This window comes from Brienomyrus brachyistius, chromosome 12 (assembly GCF_023856365.1).
Source record: "Brienomyrus brachyistius isolate T26 chromosome 12, BBRACH_0.4, whole genome shotgun sequence".
Taxonomy (NCBI): Eukaryota; Metazoa; Chordata; class Actinopteri; order Osteoglossiformes; family Mormyridae; genus Brienomyrus; species Brienomyrus brachyistius.
In genome coordinates, this window is record NC_064544.1 from 20,345,592 (window position 1) to 20,363,650 (window position 18,059).

At 43.6% G+C, this 18,059-nt stretch overlaps 49 non-coding genes across 49 annotated transcripts; all 49 read left to right on the forward strand.

Moving 5' to 3' along the window:
- Positions 1-38: 38 nt before the first annotated feature.
- LOC125705467 (U4 spliceosomal RNA) lies at positions 39-179 on the forward strand. Its single transcript, XR_007381579.1, has one exon. It is a non-coding gene; the product is annotated as a U4 spliceosomal RNA (small nuclear RNA).
- Positions 180-403: 224 nt separating this feature from the next.
- LOC125705478 (U4 spliceosomal RNA) lies at positions 404-544 on the forward strand. The gene has a single exon (XR_007381590.1). It is a non-coding gene; the product is annotated as a U4 spliceosomal RNA (small nuclear RNA).
- A 224-nt stretch (positions 545-768) lies between these two features.
- Positions 769-909, forward strand: LOC125705496 (U4 spliceosomal RNA). Its single transcript, XR_007381608.1, has one exon. It is a non-coding gene; the product is annotated as a U4 spliceosomal RNA (small nuclear RNA).
- Positions 910-1,133: 224 nt separating this feature from the next.
- LOC125705489 (U4 spliceosomal RNA) lies at positions 1,134-1,274 on the forward strand. The gene has a single exon (XR_007381601.1). It is a non-coding gene; the product is annotated as a U4 spliceosomal RNA (small nuclear RNA).
- A 224-nt stretch (positions 1,275-1,498) lies between these two features.
- LOC125705500 (U4 spliceosomal RNA) lies at positions 1,499-1,639 on the forward strand. Its single transcript, XR_007381612.1, has one exon. It is a non-coding gene; the product is annotated as a U4 spliceosomal RNA (small nuclear RNA).
- Positions 1,640-1,863: 224 nt separating this feature from the next.
- Positions 1,864-2,004, forward strand: LOC125705511 (U4 spliceosomal RNA). The gene has a single exon (XR_007381625.1). It is a non-coding gene; the product is annotated as a U4 spliceosomal RNA (small nuclear RNA).
- Positions 2,005-2,228: 224 nt separating this feature from the next.
- LOC125705523 (U4 spliceosomal RNA) lies at positions 2,229-2,369 on the forward strand. The gene has a single exon (XR_007381637.1). It is a non-coding gene; the product is annotated as a U4 spliceosomal RNA (small nuclear RNA).
- A 224-nt stretch (positions 2,370-2,593) lies between these two features.
- On the forward strand, positions 2,594-2,734 carry LOC125705514 (U4 spliceosomal RNA). Its single transcript, XR_007381629.1, has one exon. It is a non-coding gene; the product is annotated as a U4 spliceosomal RNA (small nuclear RNA).
- Positions 2,735-2,958: 224 nt separating this feature from the next.
- Positions 2,959-3,099, forward strand: LOC125705534 (U4 spliceosomal RNA). Its single transcript, XR_007381647.1, has one exon. It is a non-coding gene; the product is annotated as a U4 spliceosomal RNA (small nuclear RNA).
- A 224-nt stretch (positions 3,100-3,323) lies between these two features.
- LOC125705486 (U4 spliceosomal RNA) lies at positions 3,324-3,464 on the forward strand. Its single transcript, XR_007381598.1, has one exon. It is a non-coding gene; the product is annotated as a U4 spliceosomal RNA (small nuclear RNA).
- Positions 3,465-3,688: 224 nt separating this feature from the next.
- Positions 3,689-3,829, forward strand: LOC125705538 (U4 spliceosomal RNA). Its single transcript, XR_007381651.1, has one exon. It is a non-coding gene; the product is annotated as a U4 spliceosomal RNA (small nuclear RNA).
- Positions 3,830-4,053: 224 nt separating this feature from the next.
- On the forward strand, positions 4,054-4,194 carry LOC125705539 (U4 spliceosomal RNA). The gene has a single exon (XR_007381652.1). It is a non-coding gene; the product is annotated as a U4 spliceosomal RNA (small nuclear RNA).
- Positions 4,195-4,418: 224 nt separating this feature from the next.
- LOC125705515 (U4 spliceosomal RNA) lies at positions 4,419-4,559 on the forward strand. Its single transcript, XR_007381630.1, has one exon. It is a non-coding gene; the product is annotated as a U4 spliceosomal RNA (small nuclear RNA).
- A 224-nt stretch (positions 4,560-4,783) lies between these two features.
- Positions 4,784-4,924, forward strand: LOC125705540 (U4 spliceosomal RNA). The gene has a single exon (XR_007381653.1). It is a non-coding gene; the product is annotated as a U4 spliceosomal RNA (small nuclear RNA).
- Positions 4,925-5,148: 224 nt separating this feature from the next.
- On the forward strand, positions 5,149-5,289 carry LOC125705541 (U4 spliceosomal RNA). Its single transcript, XR_007381654.1, has one exon. It is a non-coding gene; the product is annotated as a U4 spliceosomal RNA (small nuclear RNA).
- A 224-nt stretch (positions 5,290-5,513) lies between these two features.
- LOC125705542 (U4 spliceosomal RNA) lies at positions 5,514-5,654 on the forward strand. Its single transcript, XR_007381655.1, has one exon. It is a non-coding gene; the product is annotated as a U4 spliceosomal RNA (small nuclear RNA).
- Positions 5,655-5,878: 224 nt separating this feature from the next.
- Positions 5,879-6,019, forward strand: LOC125705516 (U4 spliceosomal RNA). Its single transcript, XR_007381631.1, has one exon. It is a non-coding gene; the product is annotated as a U4 spliceosomal RNA (small nuclear RNA).
- A 224-nt stretch (positions 6,020-6,243) lies between these two features.
- On the forward strand, positions 6,244-6,384 carry LOC125705543 (U4 spliceosomal RNA). The gene has a single exon (XR_007381656.1). It is a non-coding gene; the product is annotated as a U4 spliceosomal RNA (small nuclear RNA).
- A 224-nt stretch (positions 6,385-6,608) lies between these two features.
- LOC125705544 (U4 spliceosomal RNA) lies at positions 6,609-6,749 on the forward strand. Its single transcript, XR_007381657.1, has one exon. It is a non-coding gene; the product is annotated as a U4 spliceosomal RNA (small nuclear RNA).
- A 224-nt stretch (positions 6,750-6,973) lies between these two features.
- Positions 6,974-7,114, forward strand: LOC125705487 (U4 spliceosomal RNA). The gene has a single exon (XR_007381599.1). It is a non-coding gene; the product is annotated as a U4 spliceosomal RNA (small nuclear RNA).
- A 224-nt stretch (positions 7,115-7,338) lies between these two features.
- On the forward strand, positions 7,339-7,479 carry LOC125705545 (U4 spliceosomal RNA). The gene has a single exon (XR_007381658.1). It is a non-coding gene; the product is annotated as a U4 spliceosomal RNA (small nuclear RNA).
- A 224-nt stretch (positions 7,480-7,703) lies between these two features.
- On the forward strand, positions 7,704-7,844 carry LOC125705546 (U4 spliceosomal RNA). The gene has a single exon (XR_007381659.1). It is a non-coding gene; the product is annotated as a U4 spliceosomal RNA (small nuclear RNA).
- A 224-nt stretch (positions 7,845-8,068) lies between these two features.
- Positions 8,069-8,209, forward strand: LOC125705517 (U4 spliceosomal RNA). The gene has a single exon (XR_007381632.1). It is a non-coding gene; the product is annotated as a U4 spliceosomal RNA (small nuclear RNA).
- Positions 8,210-8,433: 224 nt separating this feature from the next.
- Positions 8,434-8,574, forward strand: LOC125705547 (U4 spliceosomal RNA). The gene has a single exon (XR_007381660.1). It is a non-coding gene; the product is annotated as a U4 spliceosomal RNA (small nuclear RNA).
- Positions 8,575-8,798: 224 nt separating this feature from the next.
- On the forward strand, positions 8,799-8,939 carry LOC125705548 (U4 spliceosomal RNA). The gene has a single exon (XR_007381661.1). It is a non-coding gene; the product is annotated as a U4 spliceosomal RNA (small nuclear RNA).
- A 224-nt stretch (positions 8,940-9,163) lies between these two features.
- On the forward strand, positions 9,164-9,304 carry LOC125705549 (U4 spliceosomal RNA). The gene has a single exon (XR_007381662.1). It is a non-coding gene; the product is annotated as a U4 spliceosomal RNA (small nuclear RNA).
- Positions 9,305-9,528: 224 nt separating this feature from the next.
- On the forward strand, positions 9,529-9,669 carry LOC125705519 (U4 spliceosomal RNA). Its single transcript, XR_007381633.1, has one exon. It is a non-coding gene; the product is annotated as a U4 spliceosomal RNA (small nuclear RNA).
- A 224-nt stretch (positions 9,670-9,893) lies between these two features.
- LOC125705550 (U4 spliceosomal RNA) lies at positions 9,894-10,034 on the forward strand. The gene has a single exon (XR_007381663.1). It is a non-coding gene; the product is annotated as a U4 spliceosomal RNA (small nuclear RNA).
- A 224-nt stretch (positions 10,035-10,258) lies between these two features.
- On the forward strand, positions 10,259-10,399 carry LOC125705551 (U4 spliceosomal RNA). The gene has a single exon (XR_007381664.1). It is a non-coding gene; the product is annotated as a U4 spliceosomal RNA (small nuclear RNA).
- A 224-nt stretch (positions 10,400-10,623) lies between these two features.
- LOC125705552 (U4 spliceosomal RNA) lies at positions 10,624-10,764 on the forward strand. The gene has a single exon (XR_007381665.1). It is a non-coding gene; the product is annotated as a U4 spliceosomal RNA (small nuclear RNA).
- Positions 10,765-10,988: 224 nt separating this feature from the next.
- LOC125705553 (U4 spliceosomal RNA) lies at positions 10,989-11,129 on the forward strand. Its single transcript, XR_007381666.1, has one exon. It is a non-coding gene; the product is annotated as a U4 spliceosomal RNA (small nuclear RNA).
- Positions 11,130-11,353: 224 nt separating this feature from the next.
- Positions 11,354-11,494, forward strand: LOC125705555 (U4 spliceosomal RNA). The gene has a single exon (XR_007381668.1). It is a non-coding gene; the product is annotated as a U4 spliceosomal RNA (small nuclear RNA).
- Positions 11,495-11,718: 224 nt separating this feature from the next.
- Positions 11,719-11,859, forward strand: LOC125705508 (U4 spliceosomal RNA). Its single transcript, XR_007381622.1, has one exon. It is a non-coding gene; the product is annotated as a U4 spliceosomal RNA (small nuclear RNA).
- Positions 11,860-12,083: 224 nt separating this feature from the next.
- Positions 12,084-12,224, forward strand: LOC125705556 (U4 spliceosomal RNA). The gene has a single exon (XR_007381669.1). It is a non-coding gene; the product is annotated as a U4 spliceosomal RNA (small nuclear RNA).
- A 224-nt stretch (positions 12,225-12,448) lies between these two features.
- Positions 12,449-12,589, forward strand: LOC125705557 (U4 spliceosomal RNA). The gene has a single exon (XR_007381670.1). It is a non-coding gene; the product is annotated as a U4 spliceosomal RNA (small nuclear RNA).
- A 224-nt stretch (positions 12,590-12,813) lies between these two features.
- On the forward strand, positions 12,814-12,954 carry LOC125705480 (U4 spliceosomal RNA). The gene has a single exon (XR_007381592.1). It is a non-coding gene; the product is annotated as a U4 spliceosomal RNA (small nuclear RNA).
- Positions 12,955-13,178: 224 nt separating this feature from the next.
- LOC125705490 (U4 spliceosomal RNA) lies at positions 13,179-13,319 on the forward strand. The gene has a single exon (XR_007381602.1). It is a non-coding gene; the product is annotated as a U4 spliceosomal RNA (small nuclear RNA).
- A 224-nt stretch (positions 13,320-13,543) lies between these two features.
- Positions 13,544-13,684, forward strand: LOC125705558 (U4 spliceosomal RNA). Its single transcript, XR_007381671.1, has one exon. It is a non-coding gene; the product is annotated as a U4 spliceosomal RNA (small nuclear RNA).
- A 224-nt stretch (positions 13,685-13,908) lies between these two features.
- Positions 13,909-14,049, forward strand: LOC125705470 (U4 spliceosomal RNA). The gene has a single exon (XR_007381582.1). It is a non-coding gene; the product is annotated as a U4 spliceosomal RNA (small nuclear RNA).
- Positions 14,050-14,410: 361 nt separating this feature from the next.
- Positions 14,411-14,551, forward strand: LOC125705559 (U4 spliceosomal RNA). Its single transcript, XR_007381672.1, has one exon. It is a non-coding gene; the product is annotated as a U4 spliceosomal RNA (small nuclear RNA).
- A 224-nt stretch (positions 14,552-14,775) lies between these two features.
- On the forward strand, positions 14,776-14,916 carry LOC125705560 (U4 spliceosomal RNA). The gene has a single exon (XR_007381673.1). It is a non-coding gene; the product is annotated as a U4 spliceosomal RNA (small nuclear RNA).
- A 224-nt stretch (positions 14,917-15,140) lies between these two features.
- On the forward strand, positions 15,141-15,281 carry LOC125705561 (U4 spliceosomal RNA). The gene has a single exon (XR_007381674.1). It is a non-coding gene; the product is annotated as a U4 spliceosomal RNA (small nuclear RNA).
- Positions 15,282-15,505: 224 nt separating this feature from the next.
- On the forward strand, positions 15,506-15,646 carry LOC125705497 (U4 spliceosomal RNA). The gene has a single exon (XR_007381609.1). It is a non-coding gene; the product is annotated as a U4 spliceosomal RNA (small nuclear RNA).
- A 224-nt stretch (positions 15,647-15,870) lies between these two features.
- On the forward strand, positions 15,871-16,011 carry LOC125705562 (U4 spliceosomal RNA). The gene has a single exon (XR_007381675.1). It is a non-coding gene; the product is annotated as a U4 spliceosomal RNA (small nuclear RNA).
- A 224-nt stretch (positions 16,012-16,235) lies between these two features.
- On the forward strand, positions 16,236-16,376 carry LOC125705488 (U4 spliceosomal RNA). Its single transcript, XR_007381600.1, has one exon. It is a non-coding gene; the product is annotated as a U4 spliceosomal RNA (small nuclear RNA).
- A 224-nt stretch (positions 16,377-16,600) lies between these two features.
- Positions 16,601-16,741, forward strand: LOC125705563 (U4 spliceosomal RNA). The gene has a single exon (XR_007381676.1). It is a non-coding gene; the product is annotated as a U4 spliceosomal RNA (small nuclear RNA).
- A 224-nt stretch (positions 16,742-16,965) lies between these two features.
- Positions 16,966-17,106, forward strand: LOC125705565 (U4 spliceosomal RNA). Its single transcript, XR_007381677.1, has one exon. It is a non-coding gene; the product is annotated as a U4 spliceosomal RNA (small nuclear RNA).
- A 224-nt stretch (positions 17,107-17,330) lies between these two features.
- LOC125705567 (U4 spliceosomal RNA) lies at positions 17,331-17,471 on the forward strand. Its single transcript, XR_007381679.1, has one exon. It is a non-coding gene; the product is annotated as a U4 spliceosomal RNA (small nuclear RNA).
- A 224-nt stretch (positions 17,472-17,695) lies between these two features.
- LOC125705509 (U4 spliceosomal RNA) lies at positions 17,696-17,836 on the forward strand. Its single transcript, XR_007381623.1, has one exon. It is a non-coding gene; the product is annotated as a U4 spliceosomal RNA (small nuclear RNA).
- The last annotated feature ends 223 nt before the right edge of the window (positions 17,837-18,059 follow it).

Genomic DNA, 18,059 nt, shown 5'->3' on the forward strand with positions numbered 1-18,059 from the left:
TGCGCCAGTCGGCACGCAGTCTTTGGTCAGCTGATGGTATCTTTGCGCAGTGGCAAGATCGTAGCCCATGAGGTTTAACCGAGGCGCGATTATTGCTGGTTGAAAACTTAACCCAATACCCCGCCGCGACAACTTGAAATATAGTTGGCTTTGGCAATTTTTGATGGTCTTTCCAGAGACCCATTAATTAGCGTTTAAACAACAGATTGTTATTGCTTTTCAACCCATCTTATTATGTGGTGGGAAAACACCAATTAACGCTTGTATTTCTATAAAGACCGGGAAAGTGAGCTTTTCCCTTGGTTGTTCTTGTATCTGCCTCATTCCACAGCTAAATGTGGCACACCGTCATCGAATAAACGATCTGCGCCAGTCGGCACGCAGTCTTTGGTCAGCTGATGGTATCTTTGCGCAGTGGCAAGATCGTAGCCCATGAGGTTTAACCGAGGCGCGATTATTGCTGGTTGAAAACTTAACCCAATACCCCGCCGCGACAACTTGAAATATAGTTGGCTTTGGCAATTTTTGATGGTCTTTCCAGAGACCCATTAATTAGCGTTTAAACAACAGATTGTTATTGCTTTTCAACCCATCTTATTATGTGGTGGGAAAACACAAATTGATGCTTGTATTTTTATAAAGACCGGGAAAGTGAGCTTTTCCCTTGGTTGTTCTTGTATCTGCCTCATTCCGCAGTTAAATGTGGCACACCATCATCGAATAAACGATCTGTGCCAGTCGGCACGCAGTCTTTGGTCAGCTGATGGTATCTTTGCGCAGTGGCAAGATCGTAGCCCATGAGGTTTAACCGAGGCGCGACTATTGCTGGTTGAAAACTTAACCCAATACCCCGCCGCGACAACTTGAAATATAGTTGGCTTTGGCAATTTTTGATGGTCTTGCCAGAGACCTATTAATTAGTGTTTAAACAACAGATTGTTATTGCTTTTCAACCCATCTTATTATGTGTTGGGAAAACACCAATTGATGCTTGTATTTCTATAAAGTCCGCGAAAGTGAGCTTTTCCCTTGGTTGTTCTTGTATCTGCCTCATTCCACAGTTATATGTGGCACACCGTCATCGAATAAACGATCTGCGCCAGTCGGCACGCAGTCTTTGGTCAGCTGATGGTATCTTTGCGCAGTGGCAAGATCGTAGCCCATGAGGTTTAACCGAGGCGCGATTATTGCTGGTTGAAAACTTAACCCAATACCCCGCCGCGACAACTTGAAATATAGTTGGCTTTGGCAATTTTTGATGGTCTTTCCAGAGACCCATTAATTAGCGTTTAAACAACAGATTGTTATTGCTTTTCAACCCATCTTATTATGTGGTGGGAAAACACCAATTGACGCTTGTATTTCTATAAAGACCGGGAAAGTGAGCTTTTCCCTTGGTTGTTCTTGTATCTGCCTCATTCCACAGCTAAATGTGGCACACCATCATCGAATAAACGATCTGCGCCAGTCGGCACGCAGTCTTTGGTCAGCTGATGGTATCTTTGCGCAGTGGCAAGATCGTAGCCCATGAGGTTTAACCGAGGCGCGATTATTGCTGGTTGAAAACTTAACCCAATACCCCGCCGCGACAACTTGAAATATAGTTGGCTTTGGCAATTTTTGATGGTCTTTCCAGAGACCCATTAATTAGCGTTTAAACAACAGATTGTTATTGCTTTTCAACCCATTTTATTATGTGGTGGGAAAACACCAATTGACTCTTGTATTTCTATAAAGACTGGGAAAGTGAGCTTTTCCCCTGGTTGTTCTTGTATCTGCCTTATTCCACAGTTAAATGTGGCACACCATCATCGAAAAAACGATCTGCGCCAGTCGGCAAGCAGTCTTTGGTCAGCTGATGGTATCTTTGCGCAGTGGCAAGATCGTAGCCCATGAGGTTTAACCGAGGCGCGATTATTGCTGGTTGAAAACTTAACCCAATACCCCGCCGCGACAACTTGAAATATAGTTGGCTTTGGCAATTTTTGATGGTCTTTCCAGAGACCCATTAATTAGCGTTTAAACAACAGATTGTTATTGCTTTTCCGTCTATCTTATTATGTGGTGGGAAAACACCAATTGACGCTTGTATTTCTATAAAGACCGCGAAAGTGAGCTTTTTCCCTGGTTATTCTTGTACCTGTCTAATTCCGCAGTTAAATGTGACACACCGTCATCGAATAAACGATCTGCGCCAGTGGGCACGCAGTCTTTGGTTAGCTGATGGTATCTTTGCGCAGTGGCAAGATCGTAGCCCATGAGGTTTAACCGAGGCGCGATTATTGCTGGTTGAAAACTTAACCCAATACCCCGCCGCGACAACTTGAAATATAGTTGGCTTTGGCAATTTTTGATGGTCTTTCCAGAGACCCATTAATTAGCGTTTAAACAACAGATTGTTATTGCTTTTCCGTCTATCTTATTATGTGGTGGGAAAACACCAATTGACGCTTGTATTTCTATAAAGACCGCGAAAGTGAGCTTTTCCCCTGGTTATTCTTGTACCTGTCTAATTCCGCAGTTAAATGTGACACACCGTCATCGAATAAACGATCTGCGCCAGTCGGCACGCAGTCTTTGGTCAGCTGATGGTATCTTTGCGCAGTGGCAAGATCGTAGCCCATGAGGTTTAACCGTGGCGCGATTATTGCTGGTTGAAAACTTAACCCAATACCCCGCCGCGACAACTTGAAATATAGTTGGATTTGGCAATTTTTGATGGTCTTTCCAGAGACCCATTAATTAGCGTTTAAACAACAGATTGTTATTGCTTTTCAACCCATCTTATTATGTGGTGGGAAAACACCAATTGATGCTTGTATTTTTATAAAGACCGGGAAAGTGAGCTTTTCCCTTGGTTGTTCATGTATCTGCCTCATTCCACAGTTAAATGTGGCACACCGTCATCGAATAAACGATCTGCGCCAGTCGGCACGCAGTCTTTGGTCAGCTGATGGTATCTTTGCGCAGTGGCAAGATCGTAGCCCATGAGGTTTAACCGAGGCGCGATTATTGCTGGTTGAAAACTTAACCCAATACCCCGCCGCGACAACTTGAAATATAGTTGGCTTTGGCAATTTTTGATGGTCTTTCCAGAGACCCATTAATTAGCGTTTAAACAACAGATTGTTATTGCTTTTCAACCCATCTTATTATGTGGTGGGAAAACACCAATTGATGCTTGTATTTCTATAATGACCGCGAAAGTGAGCTTTTCCCTTGGTTGTTCATGTATCTGCCTCATTCCACAGTTAAATGTGGCACACCGTCATCGAATAAACGATCTGCGCCAGTGGGCACGCAGTCTTTGGTCAGCTGATGGTATCTTTGCGCAGTGGCAAGATCGTAGCCCATGAGGTTTAACCGAGGCGCGATTATTGCTGGTTGAAAACTTAACCCAATACCCCGCCGCGACAACTTGAAATATAGTTGGATTTGGCAATTTTTGATGGTCTTTCCAGAGACCCATTAATTAGCGTTTAAACAACAGATTGTTATTGCTTTTCAACCCATCTTATTATGTGGTGGGAAAACACCAATTGACGCTTGTATTTCTATAAAGACCGGGAAAGTGAGCTTTTCCCTTGGTTGTTCTTGTATCTGCCTCATTCCACAGCTAAATGTGGCACACCATCATCGAATAAACGATCTGCGCCAGTCGGCACGCAGTCTTTGGTCAGCTGATGGTATCTTTGCGCAGTGGCAAGATCGTAGCCCATGAGGTTTAACCGAGGCGCGATTATTGCTGGTTGAAAACTTAACCCAATACCCCGCCGCGACAACTTGAAATATAGTTGGCTTTGGCAATTTTTGATGGTCTTTCCAGAGACCCATTAATTAGCGTTTAAACAACAGATTGTTATTGCTTTTCCGTCTATCTTATTATGTGGTGGGAAAACACCAATTGACGCTTGTATTTCTATAAAGACCGCGAAAGTGAGCTTTTTCCCTGGTTATTCTTGTACCTGTCTAATTCCGCAGTTAAATGTGACACACCGTCATCGAATAAACGATCTGCGCCAGTGGGCACGCAGTCTTTGGTCAGCTGATGGTATCTTTGCGCAGTGGCAAGATCGTAGCCCATGAGGTTTAACCGAGGCGCGATTATTGCTGGTTGAAAACTTAACCCAATACCCCGCCGCGACAACTTGAAATATAGTTGGCTTTGGCAATTTTTGATGGTCTTTCCAGAGACCCATTAATTAGCGTTTAAACAACAGATTGTTATTGCTTTTCCGTCTATCTTATTATGTGGTGGGAAAACACCAATTGACGCTTGTATTTCTATAAAGACCGCGAAAGTGAGCTTTTCCCCTGGTTATTCTTGTACCTGTCTAATTCCGCAGTTAAATGTGACACACCGTCATCGAATAAACGATCTGCGCCAGTCGGCACGCAGTCTTTGGTCAGCTGATGGTATCTTTGCGCAGTGGCAAGATCGTAGCCCATGAGGTTTAACCGTGGCGCGATTATTGCTGGTTGAAAACTTAACCCAATACCCCGCCGCGACAACTTGAAATATAGTTGGATTTGGCAATTTTTGATGGTCTTTCCAGAGACCCATTAATTAGCGTTTAAACAACAGATTGTTATTGCTTTTCAACCCATCTTATTATGTGGTGGGAAAACACCAATTGATGCTTGTATTTTTATAAAGACCGGGAAAGTGAGCTTTTCCCTTGGTTGTTCATGTATCTGCCTCATTCCACAGTTAAATGTGGCACACCGTCATCGAATAAACGATCTGCGCCAGTCGGCACGCAGTCTTTGGTCAGCTGATGGTATCTTTGCGCAGTGGCAAGATCGTAGCCCATGAGGTTTAACCGAGGCGCGATTATTGCTGGTTGAAAACTTAACCCAATACCCCGCCGCGACAACTTGAAATATAGTTGGCTTTGGCAATTTTTGATGGTCTTTCCAGAGACCCATTAATTAGCGTTTAAACAACAGATTGTTATTGCTTTTCAACCCATCTTATTATGTGGTGGGAAAACACCAATTGATGCTTGTATTTCTATAATGACCGCGAAAGTGAGCTTTTCCCTTGGTTGTTCATGTATCTGCCTCATTCCACAGTTAAATGTGGCACACCGTCATCGAATAAACGATCTGCGCCAGTGGGCACGCAGTCTTTGGTCAGCTGATGGTATCTTTGCGCAGTGGCAAGATCGTAGCCCATGAGGTTTAACCGAGGCGCGATTATTGCTGGTTGAAAACTTAACCCAATACCCCGCCGCGACAACTTGAAATATAGTTGGCTTTGGCAATTTTTGATGGTCTTTCCAGAGACCCATTAATTAGCGTTTAAACAACAGATTGTTATTGCTTTTCAACCCATCTTATTATGTGGTGGGAAAACACCAATTGACGCTTGTATTTCTATAAAGACCGGGAAAGTGAGCTTTTCCCTTGGTTGTTCTTGTATCTGCCTCATTCCACAGCTAAATGTGGCACACCATCATCGAATAAACGATCTGCGCCAGTCGGCACGCAGTCTTTGGTCAGCTGATGGTATCTTTGCGCAGTGGCAAGATCGTAGCCCATGAGGTTTAACCGAGGCGCGATTATTGCTGGTTGAAAACTTAACCCAATACCCCGCCGCGACAACTTGAAATATAGTTGGCTTTGGCAATTTTTGATGGTCTTTCCAGAGACCCATTAATTAGCGTTTAAACAACAGATTGTTATTGCTTTTCCGTCTATCTTATTATGTGGTGGGAAAACACCAATTGACGCTTGTATTTCTATAAAGACCGCGAAAGTGAGCTTTTCCCCTGGTTATTCTTGTACCTGTCTAATTCCGCAGTTAAATGTGACACACCGTCATCGAATAAACGATCTGCGCCAGTCGGCACGCAGTCTTTGGTCAGCTGATGGTATCTTTGCGCAGTGGCAAGATCGTAGCCCATGAGGTTTAACCGTGGCGCGATTATTGCTGGTTGAAAACTTAACCCAATACCCCGCCGCGACAACTTGAAATATAGTTGGATTTGGCAATTTTTGATGGTCTTTCCAGAGACCCATTAATTAGCGTTTAAACAACAGATTGTTATTGCTTTTCAACCCATCTTATTATGTGGTGGGAAAACACCAATTGATGCTTGTATTTTTATAAAGACCGGGAAAGTGAGCTTTTCCCTTGGTTGTTCATGTATCTGCCTCATTCCACAGTTAAATGTGGCACACCGTCATCGAATAAACGATCTGCGCCAGTCGGCACGCAGTCTTTGGTCAGCTGATGGTATCTTTGCGCAGTGGCAAGATCGTAGCCCATGAGGTTTAACCGAGGCGCGATTATTGCTGGTTGAAAACTTAACCCAATACCCCGCCGCGACAACTTGAAATATAGTTGGCTTTGGCAATTTTTGATGGTCTTTCCAGAGACCCATTAATTAGCGTTTAAACAACAGATTGTTATTGCTTTTCAACCCATCTTATTATGTGGTGGGAAAACACCAATTGATGCTTGTATTTTTATAAAGACCGGGAAAGTGAGCTTTTCCCTTGGTTGTTCATGTATCTGCCTCATTCCACAGTTAAATGTGGCACACCGTCATCGAATAAACGATCTGCGCCAGTCGGCACGCAGTCTTTGGTCAGCTGATGGTATCTTTGCGCAGTGGCAAGATCGTAGCCCATGAGGTTTAACCGAGGCGCGATTATTGCTGGTTGAAAACTTAACCCAATACCCCGCCGCGACAACTTGAAATATAGTTGGCTTTGGCAATTTTTGATGGTCTTTCCAGAGACCCATTAATTAGCGTTTAAACAACAGATTGTTATTGCTTTTCAACCCATCTTATTATGTGGTGGGAAAACACTAATTGATGCTTGTATTTTTATAAAGACCGGGAAAGTGAGCTTTTCCCTTGGTTGTTCATGTATCTGCCTCATTCCACAGTTAAATGTGGCACACCGTCATCGAATAAACGATCTGCGCCAGTCGGCACGCAGTCTTTGGTCAGCTGATGGTATCTTTGCGCAGTGGCAAGATCGTAGCCCATGAGGTTTAACCGAGGCGCGATTATTGCTGGTTGAAAACTTAACCCAATACCCCGCCGCGACAACTTGAAATATAGTTGGATTTGGCAATTTTTGATGGTCTTTCCAGAGACCCATTAATTAGCGTTTAAACAACAGATTGTTATTGCTTTTCAACCCATCTTATTATGTGGTGGGAAAACACCAATTGACGCTTGTATTTCTATAAAGACCGGGAAAGTGAGCTTTTCCCTTGGTTGTTCTTGTATCTGCCTCATTCCACAGCTAAATGTGGCACACCATCATCGAATAAACGATCTGCGCCAGTCGGCACGCAGTCTTTGGTCAGCTGATGGTATCTTTGCGCAGTGGCAAGATCGTAGCCCATGAGGTTTAACCGAGGCGCGATTATTGCTGGTTGAAAACTTAACCCAATACCCCGCCGCGACAACTTGAAATATAGTTGGCTTTGGCAATTTTTGATGGTCTTTCCAGAGACCCATTAATTAGCGTTTAAACAACAGATTGTTATTGCTTTTCCGTCTATCTTATTATGTGGTGGGAAAACACCAATTGACGCTTGTATTTCTATAAAGACCGCGAAAGTGAGCTTTTTCCCTGGTTATTCTTGTACCTGTCTAATTCCGCAGTTAAATGTGACACACCGTCATCGAATAAACGATCTGCGCCAGTGGGCACGCAGTCTTTGGTCAGCTGATGGTATCTTTGCGCAGTGGCAAGATCGTAGCCCATGAGGTTTAACCGAGGCGCGATTATTGCTGGTTGAAAACTTAACCCAATACCCCGCCGCGACAACTTGAAATATAGTTGGCTTTGGCAATTTTTGATGGTCTTTCCAGAGACCCATTAATTAGCGTTTAAACAACAGATTGTTATTGCTTTTCCGTCTATCTTATTATGTGGTGGGAAAACACCAATTGACGCTTGTATTTCTATAAAGACCGCGAAAGTGAGCTTTTCCCCTGGTTATTCTTGTACCTGTCTAATTCCGCAGTTAAATGTGACACACCGTCATCGAATAAACGATCTGCGCCAGTCGGCACGCAGTCTTTGGTCAGCTGATGGTATCTTTGCGCAGTGGCAAGATCGTAGCCCATGAGGTTTAACCGTGGCGCGATTATTGCTGGTTGAAAACTTAACCCAATACCCCGCCGCGACAACTTGAAATATAGTTGGATTTGGCAATTTTTGATGGTCTTTCCAGAGACCCATTAATTAGCGTTTAAACAACAGATTGTTATTGCTTTTCAACCCATCTTATTATGTGGTGGGAAAACACCAATTGATGCTTGTATTTTTATAAAGACCGGGAAAGTGAGCTTTTCCCTTGGTTGTTCATGTATCTGCCTCATTCCACAGTTAAATGTGGCACACCGTCATCGAATAAACGATCTGCGCCAGTCGGCACGCAGTCTTTGGTCAGCTGATGGTATCTTTGCGCAGTGGCAAGATCGTAGCCCATGAGGTTTAACCGAGGCGCGATTATTGCTGGTTGAAAACTTAACCCAATACCCCGCCGCGACAACTTGAAATATAGTTGGCTTTGGCAATTTTTGATGGTCTTTCCAGAGACCCATTAATTAGCGTTTAAACAACAGATTGTTATTGCTTTTCAACCCATCTTATTATGTGGTGGGAAAACACCAATTGATGCTTGTATTTCTATAATGACCGCGAAAGTGAGCTTTTCCCTTGGTTGTTCATGTATCTGCCTCATTCCACAGTTAAATGTGGCACACCGTCATCGAATAAACGATCTGCGCCAGTGGGCACGCAGTCTTTGGTCAGCTGATGGTATCTTTGCGCAGTGGCAAGATCGTAGCCCATGAGGTTTAACCGAGGCGCGATTATTGCTGGTTGAAAACTTAACCCAATACCCCGCCGCGACAACTTGAAATATAGTTGGCTTTGGCAATTTTTGATGGTCTTTCCAGAGACCCATTAATTAGCGTTTAAACAACAGATTGTTATTGCTTTTCAACCCATCTTATTATGTGGTGGGAAAACACCAATTGACGCTTGTATTTCTATAAAGACCGGGAAAGTGAGCTTTTCCCTTGGTTGTTCTTGTATCTGCCTCATTCCACAGCTAAATGTGGCACACCATCATCGAATAAACGATCTGCGCCAGTCGGCACGCAGTCTTTGGTCAGCTGATGGTATCTTTGCGCAGTGGCAAGATCGTAGCCCATGAGGTTTAACCGAGGCGCGATTATTGCTGGTTGAAAACTTAACCCAATACCCCGCCGCGACAACTTGAAATATAGTTGGCTTTGGCAATTTTTGATGGTCTTTCCAGAGACCCATTAATTAGCGTTTAAACAACAGATTGTTATTGCTTTTCCGTCTATCTTATTATGTGGTGGGAAAACACCAATTGACGCTTGTATTTCTATAAAGACCGCGAAAGTGAGCTTTTCCCCTGGTTATTCTTGTACCTGTCTAATTCCGCAGTTAAATGTGACACACCGTCATCGAATAAACGATCTGCGCCAGTCGGCACGCAGTCTTTGGTCAGCTGATGGTATCTTTGCGCAGTGGCAAGATCGTAGCCCATGAGGTTTAACCGTGGCGCGATTATTGCTGGTTGAAAACTTAACCCAATACCCCGCCGCGACAACTTGAAATATAGTTGGATTTGGCAATTTTTGATGGTCTTTCCAGAGACCCATTAATTAGCGTTTAAACAACAGATTGTTATTGCTTTTCAACCCATCTTATTATGTGGTGGGAAAACACCAATTGATGCTTGTATTTTTATAAAGACCGGGAAAGTGAGCTTTTCCCTTGGTTGTTCATGTATCTGCCTCATTCCACAGTTAAATGTGGCACACCGTCATCGAATAAACGATCTGCGCCAGTCGGCACGCAGTCTTTGGTCAGCTGATGGTATCTTTGCGCAGTGGCAAGATCGTAGCCCATGAGGTTTAACCGAGGCGCGATTATTGCTGGTTGAAAACTTAACCCAATACCCCGCCGCGACAACTTGAAATATAGTTGGCTTTGGCAATTTTTGATGGTCTTTCCAGAGACCCATTAATTAGCGTTTAAACAACAGATTGTTATTGCTTTTCAACCCATCTTATTATGTGGTGGGAAAACACCAATTGATGCTTGTATTTTTATAAAGACCGGGAAAGTGAGCTTTTCCCTTGGTTGTTCATGTATCTGCCTCATTCCACAGTTAAATGTGGCACACCGTCATCGAATAAACGATCTGCGCCAGTCGGCACGCAGTCTTTGGTCAGCTGATGGTATCTTTGCGCAGTGGCAAGATCGTAGCCCATGAGGTTTAACCGAGGCGCGATTATTGCTGGTTGAAAACTTAACCCAATACCCCGCCGCGACAACTTGAAATATAGTTGGCTTTGGCAATTTTTGATGGTCTTTCCAGAGACCCATTAATTAGCGTTTAAACAACAGATTGTTATTGCTTTTCAACCCATCTTATTATGTGGTGGGAAAACACTAATTGATGCTTGTATTTTTATAAAGACCGGGAAAGTGAGCTTTTCCCTTGGTTGTTCATGTATCTGCCTCATTCCACAGTTAAATGTGGCACACCGTCATCGAATAAACGATCTGCGCCAGTCGGCACGCAGTCTTTGGTCAGCTGATGGTATCTTTGCGCAGTGGCAAGATCGTAGCCCATGAGGTTTAACCGAGGCGCGATTATTGCTGGTTGAAAACTTAACCCAATACCCCGCCGCGACAACTTGAAATATAGTTGGCTTTGGCAATTTTTGATGGTCTTTCCAGAGACCCATTAATTAGCGTTTAAACAACAGATTGTTATTGCTTTTCAACCCATCTTATTATGTGGTGGGAAAACACCAATTGATGCTTGTATTTTTATAAAGACCGGGAAAGTGAGCTTTTCCCTTGGTTGTTCATGTATCTGCCTCATTCCACAGTTAAATGTGGCACACCGTCATCGAATAAACGATCTGCGCCAGTCGGCACGCAGTCTTTGGTCAGCTGATGGTATCTTTGCGCAGTGGCAAGATCGTAGCCCATGAGGTTTAACCGAGGCGCGATTATTGCTGGTTGAAAACTTAACCCAATACCCCGCCGCGACAACTTGAAATATAGTTGGCTTTGGCAATTTTTGATGGTCTTTCCAGAGACCCATTAATTAGCGTTTAAACAACAGATTGTTATTGCTTTTCAACCCATCTTATTATGTGGTGGGAAAACACCAATTGACGCTTGTATTTCTATAAAGACCGGGAAAGTGAGCTTTTCCCTTGGTTGTTCTTGTATCTGCCTCATTCCACAGCTAAATGTGGCACACCATCATCGAATAAACGATCTGCGCCAGTCGGCACGCAGTCTTTGGTCAGCTGATGGTATCTTTGCGCAGTGGCAAGATCGTAGCCCATGAGGTTTAACCGAGGCGCGATTATTGCTGGTTGAAAACTTAACCCAATACCCCGCCGCGACAACTTGAAATATAGTTGGCTTTGGCAATTTTTGATGGTCTTTCCAGAGACCCATTAATTAGCGTTTAAACAACAGATTGTTATTGCTTTTCCGTCTATCTTATTATGTGGTGGGAAAACACCAATTGACGCTTGTATTTCTATAAAGACCGCGAAAGTGAGCTTTTCCCCTGGTTATTCTTGTACCTGTCTAATTCCGCAGTTAAATGTGACACACCGTCATCGAATAAACGATCTGCGCCAGTCGGCACGCAGTCTTTGGTCAGCTGATGGTATCTTTGCGCAGTGGCAAGATCGTAGCCCATGAGGTTTAACCGTGGCGCGATTATTGCTGGTTGAAAACTTAACCCAATACCCCGCCGCGACAACTTGAAATATAGTTGGATTTGGCAATTTTTGATGGTCTTTCCAGAGACCCATTAATTAGCGTTTAAACAACAGATTGTTATTGCTTTTCAACCCATCTTATTATGTGGTGGGAAAACACCAATTGATGCTTGTATTTTTATAAAGACCGGGAAAGTGAGCTTTTCCCTTGGTTGTTCATGTATCTGCCTCATTCCACAGTTAAATGTGGCACACCGTCATCGAATAAACGATCTGCGCCAGTCGGCACGCAGTCTTTGGTCAGCTGATGGTATCTTTGCGCAGTGGCAAGATCGTAGCCCATGAGGTTTAACCGAGGCGCGATTATTGCTGGTTGAAAACTTAACCCAATACCCCGCCGCGACAACTTGAAATATAGTTGGCTTTGGCAATTTTTGATGGTCTTTCCAGAGACCCATTAATTAGCGTTTAAACAACAGATTGTTATTGCTTTTCAACCCATCTTATTATGTGGTGGGAAAACACCAATTGATGCTTGTATTTTTATAAAGACCGGGAAAGTGAGCTTTTCCCTTGGTTGTTCATGTATCTGCCTCATTCCACAGTTAAATGTGGCACACCGTCATCGAATAAACGATCTGCGCCAGTCGGCACGCAGTCTTTGGTCAGCTGATGGTATCTTTGCGCAGTGGCAAGATCGTAGCCCATGAGGTTTAACCGAGGCGCGATTATTGCTGGTTGAAAACTTAACCCAATACCCCGCCGCGACAACTTGAAATATAGTTGGCTTTGGCAATTTTTGATGGTCTTTCCAGAGACCCATTAATTAGCGTTTAAACAACAGATTGTTATTGCTTTTCAACCCATCTTATTATGTGGTGGGAAAACACTAATTGATGCTTGTATTTTTATAAAGACCGGGAAAGTGAGCTTTTCCCTTGGTTGTTCATGTATCTGCCTCATTCCACAGTTAAATGTGGCACACCGTCATCGAATAAACGATCTGCGCCAGTCGGCACGCAGTCTTTGGTCAGCTGATGGTATCTTTGCGCAGTGGCAAGATCGTAGCCCATGAGGTTTAACCGAGGCGTGATTATTGCTGGTTGAAAACTTAACCCAATACCCCGCCGCGACAACTTGAAATATAGTTGGCTTTGGCAATTTTTGATGGTCTTTCCAGAGACCCATTAATTAGCGTTTAAACAACAGATTGTTATTGCTTTTCAACCCATCTTATTATGTGGTGGGAAAACACCAATTGACGCTTTTATTTCTATAAAGACCGGGAAAGTGAGCTTTTCTCCTGGTTGTTCTTGTATCTGTCTAATTCCGCAGTTAAATGTGGCACACCATCATCGAATAAACGATCTGCGCCAGTCGGCAAGCAGTCTTTGGTCAGCTGATGGTATCTTTGCACAGTGGCAAGATCGTAGCCCATGAGGTTTAACCGAGGCGCGATTATTGCTGGTTGAAAACTTAACCCAATACCCCGCCGCGACAACTTGAAATATAGTTGGCTTTGGCAATTTTTGATGGTCTTTCCAGAGACCCATTCATTAGCGTTTAAACAACAGATTGTTATTGCTTTTCAACCCATCTTATTATGTGGTGGGAAAACACCAATTGACGCTTGTATTTTTATAAAGACCGGGAAAGTGAGCTTTTCCCTTGGTTGTTCTTGTATCTGCCTCATTCCACAGTTAAATGTGGCACACCGTCATCGAATAAACGATCTGCGCCAGTCGGCACGCAGTCTTTGGTCAGCTGATGGTATCTTTGCGCAGTGGCAAGATCGTAGCCCATGAGGTTTAACCGAGGCGCGATTATTGCTGGTTGAAAACTTAACCCAATACCCCGCCGCGACAACTTGAAATATAGTTGGCTTTGGCAATTTTTGATGGTCTTTCCAGAGACCCATTAATTAGCGTTTAAACAACAGATTGTTATTGCTTTTCAACCCATCTTATTATGTGGTGGGAAAACACCAATTGATGCTTGTATTTTTATAAAGACCGGGAAAGTGAGCTTTTCCCTTGGTTGTTCTTGTATCTGCCTCATTCCACAGTTAAATGTGGCACACCGTCATCGAATAAACGATCTGCGCCAGTCGGCACGCAGTCTTTGGTCAGCTGATGGTATCTTTGCGCAGTGGCAAGATCGTAGCCCATGAGGTTTAACCGAGGCGCGATTATTGCTGGTTGAAAACTTAACCCAATACCCCGCCGCGACAACTTGAAATATAGTTGGCTTTGGCAATTTTTGATGGTCTTCCCAGAGACCCATTAATTAGCGTTTAAACAACAGATTGTTATTGCTTTTCAACCCATCTTATTATGTGGTGGGAAAACACCAATTGATGCTTGTATTTTTTTAAAGACCGGGAAAGTGAGCTTTTCCCTTGGTTGTTCTTGTATCTGCCTCATTCCACAGTTAAACAACAGATTGTTATTGCTTTTCAATCCATCTTATTATGTGGTGGGAAAGCACCAATTGCCGCTTGTATTTCTATAAAGACCGGGAAAGTGAGCTTTTCTCCTGGTTGTTCTTGTATCTGTCTAATTCCGCAGTTAAATGTGGCACACCATCATCGAATAAACGATCTGCGCTAGTCGGCAAGCAGTCTTTGGTCAGCTGATGGTATCTTTGCGCAGTGGCAAGATCGTAGCCCATGAGGTTTAACCGAGGCGCGATTATTGCTGGTTGAAAACTTAACCCAATACCCCGCCGCGACAACTTGAAATATAGTTGGCTTTGGCAATTTTTGATGGTCTTTCCAGAGACCCATTCATTAGCGTTTAAACAACAGATTGTTATTGCTTTTCAACCCATCTTATTATGTGGTGGGAAAACACCAATTGACGCTTGTATTTTTATAATGACCGGGAAAGTGAGCTTTTCCCTTGGTTGTTCTTGTATCTGCCTCATTCCACAGTTAGATGTGGCACACCGTCATCGAATAAACGATCTGCGCCAGTCGGCACGCAGTCTTTGGTCAGCTGATGGTATCTTTGCGCAGTGGCAAGATCGTAGCCCATGAGGTTTAACCGAGGCGCGATTATTGCTGGTTGAAAACTTAACCCAATACCCCGCCGCGACAACTTGAAATATAGTTGGCTTTGGCAATTTTTGATGGTCTTTCCAGAGACCCATTAATTAGCGTTTAAACAACAGATTGTTATTGCTTTTCAACCCATCTTATTATGTGGTGGGAAAACACCAATTGATGCTTGTATTTTTATAAAGACCGGGAAAGTGAGCTTTTCCCTTGGTTGTTCATGTATCTGCCTCATTCCACAGTTAAATGTGGCACACCGTCATCGAATAAACGATCTGCGCCAGTCGGCACGCAGTCTTTGGTCAGCTGATGGTATCTTTGCGCAGTGGCAAGATCGTAGCCCATGAGGTTTAACCGAGGCGCGATTATTGCTGGTTGAAAACTTAACCCAATACCCCGCCGCGACAACTTGAAATATAGTTGGCTTTGGCAATTTTTGATGGTCTTTCCAGAGACCCATTAATTAGCGTTTAAACAACAGATTGTTATTGCTTTTCCGTCTATCTTATTATGTGGTGGGAAAACACCAATTGACGCTTGTATTTCTATAAAGACCGCGAAAGTGAGCTTTTCCCCTGGTTATTCTTGTACCTGTCTAATTCCGCAGTTAAATGTGACACACCGTCATCGAATAAACGATCTGCGCCAGTCGGCACGCAGTCTTTGGTCAGCTGATGGTATCTTTGCGCAGTGGCAAGATCGTAGCCCATGAGGTTTAACCGAGGCGCGACTATTGCTGGTTGAAAACTTAACCCAATACCCCGCCGCGACAACTTGAAATATAGTTGGCTTTGGCAATTTTTGATGGTCTTGCCAGAGACCTATTAATTAGTGTTTAAACAACAGATTGTTATTGCTTTTCAACCCATCTTATTATGTGTTGGGAAAACACCAATTGATGCTTGTATTTCTATAAAGTCCGCGAAAGTGAGCTTTTCCCTTGGTTGTTCTTGTATCTGCCTCATTCCACAGTTATATGTGGCACACCGTCATCGAATAAACGATCTGCGCCAGTCGGCACGCAGTCTTTGGTCAGCTGATGGTATCTTTGCGCAGTGGCAAGATCGTAGCCCATGAGGTTTAACCGAGGCGCGATTATTGCTGGTTGAAAACTTAACCCAATACCCCGCCGCGACAACTTGAAATATAGTTGGCTTTGGCAATTTTTGATGGTCTTTCCAGAGACCCATTAATTAGCGTTTAAACAACAGATTGTTATTGCTTTTCAACCCATCTTATTATGTGGTGGGAAAACACCAATTGACGCTTGTATTTCTATAAAGACCGGGAAAGTGAGCTTTTCCCTTGGTTGTTCTTGTATCTGCCTCATTCCACAGCTAAATGTGGCACACCATCATCGAATAAACGATCTGCGCCAGTCGGCACGCAGTCTTTGGTCAGCTGATGGTATCTTTGCGCAGTGGCAAGATCGTAGCCCATGAGGTTTAACCGAGGCGCGATTATTGCTGGTTGAAAACTTAACCCAATACCCCGCCGCGACAACTTGAAATATAGTTGGCTTTGGCAAATTTTGATGGTCTTTCCAGAGACCCATTAATTAGCGTTTAAGCAACAGATTGTTATTGCTTTTCAACCCATCTTATTATGTGGTGGGAAAACACCAATTGATGCTTGTATTTTTATAAAGACCGGGAAAGTGAGCTTTTCCCTTGGTTGTTCATGTATCTGCCTCATTCCACAGTTAAATGTGGCACACCGTCATCGAATAAACGATCTGCGCCAGTCGGCACGCAGTCTTTGGTCAGCTGATGGTATCTTTGCGCAGTGGCAAGATCGTAGCCCATGAGGTTTAACCGAGGCGCGATTATTGCTGGTTGAAAACTTAACCCAATACCCCGCCGCGACAACTTGAAATATAGTTGGCTTTGGCAATTTTTGATGGTCTTTCCAGAGACCCATTAATTAGCGTTTAAACAACAGATTGTTATTGCTTTTCAACCCATTTTATTATGTGGTGGGAAAACACCAATTGACTCTTGTATTTCTATAAAGACTGGGAAAGTGAGCTTTTCCCCTGGTTGTTCTTGTATCTGCCTTATTCCACAGTTAAATGTGGCACACCATCATCGAAAAAACGATCTGCGCCAGTCGGCAAGCAGTCTTTGGTCAGCTGATGGTATCTTTGCGCAGTGGCAAGATCGTAGCCCATGAGGTTTAACCGAGGCGCGATTATTGCTGGTTGAAAACTTAACCCAATACCCCGCCGCGACAACTTGAAATATAGTTGGCTTTGGCAATTTTTGATGGTCTTTCCAGAGACCCATTAATTAGCGTTTAAACAACAGATTGTTATTGCTTTTCCGTCTATCTTATTATGTGGTGGGAAAACACCAATTGACGCTTGTATTTCTATAAAGACCGCGAAAGTGAGCTTTTTCCCTGGTTATTCTTGTACCTGTCTAATTCCGCAGTTAAATGTGACACACCGTCATCGAATAAACGATCTGCGCCAGTGGGCACGCAGTCTTTGGTTAGCTGATGGTATCTTTGCGCAGTGGCAAGATCGTAGCCCATGAGGTTTAACCGAGGCGCGATTATTGCTGGTTGAAAACTTAACCCAATACCCCGCCGCGACAACTTGAAATATAGTTGGCTTTGGCAATTTTTGATGGTCTTTCCAGAGACCCATTAATTAGCGTTTAAACAACAGATTGTTATTGCTTTTCCGTCTATCTTATTATGTGGTGGGAAAACACCAATTGACGCTTGTATTTCTATAAAGACCGCGAAAGTGAGCTTTTCCCCTGGTTATTCTTGTACCTGTCTAATTCCGCAGTTAAATGTGACACACCGTCATCGAATAAACGATCTGCGCCAGTCGGCACGCAGTCTTTGGTCAGCTGATGGTATCTTTGCGCAGTGGCAAGATCGTAGCCCATGAGGTTTAACCGTGGCGCGATTATTGCTGGTTGAAAACTTAACCCAATACCCCGCCGCGACAACTTGAAATATAGTTGGATTTGGCAATTTTTGATGGTCTTTCCAGAGACCCATTAATTAGCGTTTAAACAACAGATTGTTATTGCTTTTCAACCCATCTTATTATGTGGTGGGAAAACACCAATTGATGCTTGTATTTTTATAAAGACCGGGAAAGTGAGCTTTTCCCTTGGTTGTTCATGTATCTGCCTCATTCCACAGTTAAATGTGGCACACCGTCATCGAATAAACGATCTGCGCCAGTCGGCACGCAGTCTTTGGTCAGCTGATGG